The sequence below is a fragment of the Peromyscus californicus genome, unplaced genomic scaffold, assembly GCF_007827085.1.
Source record: "Peromyscus californicus insignis strain IS unplaced genomic scaffold, ASM782708v3 Scaffold_13__1_contigs__length_99412109, whole genome shotgun sequence".
Lineage (NCBI taxonomy): Eukaryota > Metazoa > Chordata > Mammalia > Rodentia > Cricetidae > Peromyscus > Peromyscus californicus.
This window is the reverse complement of record NW_026294424.1, coordinates 54,313,332-54,316,024: the sequence shown is the minus strand read 5'-3', so window position 1 is coordinate 54,316,024 and position 2,693 is coordinate 54,313,332. Positions and strand designations below refer to the sequence as shown.

Sequence of the window (2,693 nt, the reverse complement as noted above, 5' to 3'; positions counted from 1 at the left end):
GAAGTAAAATGGCTGGGTGGAGAAAGGTATATAAGTTGTGAGGAGACAGAAACTAGGTCTTTTTAGTTGCAGATTTAGAGGCTTTCAGAGGATTTGTGGAGTTGGAAAGTAAGAAGCAGTTGTGGCTTGTTCCTTGTTCTTTCAATATTTACCCCAATATCTGGCTCAGTGTTTTTATTAAGACCAATTAGGATTCATGCAACATCTGGCGTCCAACTTTTTGGGGGCACAAATTCACAAAAAAGCTGCTTGCCTGTGGCTTTGCAGCCACCTGCACAGGCCACAGCTGTATGGGCTCCAGCTCACCTCTTGGGATTTTGTTTTGGACACCAAGCAGAGTTGAGGGTGCTAGCTGTGGTGATACAGATGAATGGCAGGAAAGGACAGGCCTGGCTAGCAGGAGGATCAGCCATCTAGATACTCAACCCATCATACCATTTAAGCATCTGACCCAACCACCCAGCTAGATAACTAGAGCGGCTCCCAGGCAGCTCAGGTTCAGTTGGACCCTGGCCCACCTGCCAGTTGCTGCCACAGAGGCAGCCCCAGGAGGAACGCTGGAGTCCATCACCTTTGATTCTGAGGATTTGAAGATGGTTGCATAATCAGTGCCAAAAGTTGCACTACAAAGCACCACCAAGGTATTTCTAAATGAATGCTTTAATAATATGCTGAAGAACAAACAGTCGATGCCAGTGACTATTCGGGCTTTGATGTAGCAGCAGCAGCAGCTAGCCAGTGCCAGAAACAGAAGCCTGGCCCAGCAGATGGAGAATAGACCCTCTGTCCAGGCAGCATTAAAGCTTAAGCAGAGCTTAAAGCAACACCTGGGTAAGAGTAACATCCAGGCACATTCAGTCCAACTCAAAGGTACCCTGGCCAGGGGAGCAATTGGAGGAAGATATGTACCCCATAATCCAGAGAGACTTTCCCTGAGGAGGACTACTTGGGGGACATGCCATTAGAACCCTGCTTAGAGGTGGGATGTCGTTTTGAGGTCGGGGTATGATAGGTTGGGGAAGAGGGGATTTTGGAGGCTGAGGCTGAAGTCATGGCAGAGGGAGGGGTTCCCTCACTCACCCTGTATTGACCAAGGAGCAGCTGAACAACCAATTGGATGCATACATGTCAAAAACTAAAGGACACCTGGACGCTGAGTTGGATGCCTACATGGCACAGGCACATTCTGAAACCAATGATTGAAGCCTGCCTGCCTATTAGACTCTTGTTAAAGTCTATACATCTATAAAAAAAAAAATAACCTGGAGAAAACATGAGAAGAAACCCGATTGATGCTGGAAGGACCTATCACAGTAGGCTGTGCACTTACCTGTCACTAGTTGGAACATTTAATCTGTTACTTTTTGATACTGTGTTATATGAATGAAACCTGTTTTCCTTTGGTTTGGTTGAGTTTGTTTTGTTGTTTACCCAGTCACCCAGACTTCTGTTTGAACAAGAATGTGTTGGCCTTGTGAGTAGAAGAACATTTTTCCAGTCTTTGCCTCACCTGTCATATGCTCTGACATTTTAATATTTCCTCTGTTCATCTTTATGATCCCAGAAAAGGTTCCCAGGAGGGAGCCAGTATTCTCACTGATCTGTGGTCTCTGGGTAGAGTTTTTCTACATCTTCCTTAAAAGCTTCCTGTTAATAGCTAAAACTAAAGTTGCGTCTGTTGTTTTGATGGTGAAGGTAGTAAATTGGAAATGTTGGTATTGCTTGATACCAAATTCAGAAGCTAGACAAGTAATAATTGAATCTGTAGGTTTTGAAAATACTAATGCACAAGAATAACTAGGTTGTTAAAGGCAAAATGTAGCACCATTGAAAGAATGGATCTGAGATACAATAAATATTGAATCTCATGACCATGATGATGCTTCAACAGGAGAGGTGATTTCCAGAGGACTGAAGAAAAACCAAAATGTCAAATGCTTCAATATTGGTAAACAAGGTCACTTAAAAAGGGGGCTGTAAACATGGCCTTCCTAGAAACAAAGTTTTCACTAATAATAATCCCAATAGAATACCCCTTCCTTCTGGATCATGCAGAAGGTGTGGCAAAGGCAGACATTGAACTAATGAATGAAAATCAATAAGGAACAGAAAAGGTAATCCTTTGCCACTGGGAAATGCCTTGAGGGACCTCTCACATGCCCCCATGTCAAATTCGGCTCAGTTGTTTCCTTTCGTCATGGAGGAAATTTCTTCCCAGAACAATCAAAGAACTTAATGCCTATTGTACAACAACATACAGCTCTGGATGATAGAATGGCTATAAAAAAGAGAACAAAGGAGTCAGGAGAAAACACAAATCAAAAGTGATAATTTAATCTTTGGGGTAGGGCAGAGTTTTGTTGTTGTCTTTGCAGGAAAATAAAAATAACCATCTTGAAGAATTTAAAGACCTTTGGACAAATAAACATCCAAAGAAGAAGGGAGAACTACCTGGAAAAAATTACCAAGAAAAGGAATAATCTGACCTAATCAGATCTCTGTTCTCCAAAAAGATGATGGGATCCCACAAAGACAAATCCACATGGACTATGATAATATCAGTCAACTGAAAACACCACCCAAAGATTGGCTTTGGATTACAAACTGCTCAGGACAATTTCAAGATGCCTAGCTGAGATGATCCAGCCTCACAGACTACTCTAGCCAGGCCTTGAGACAATCCCTGAACTTTT

At 42.6% G+C, this 2,693-nt stretch overlaps 1 pseudogene; it reads left to right on the top strand.

Annotated features, from left to right (window-relative positions):
• The first annotated feature begins 593 nt into the window (after positions 1-593).
• LOC128108881 (chromatin target of PRMT1 protein-like) lies at positions 594-1,203 on the top strand (annotated as a pseudogene).
• The last annotated feature ends 1,490 nt before the right edge of the window (positions 1,204-2,693 follow it).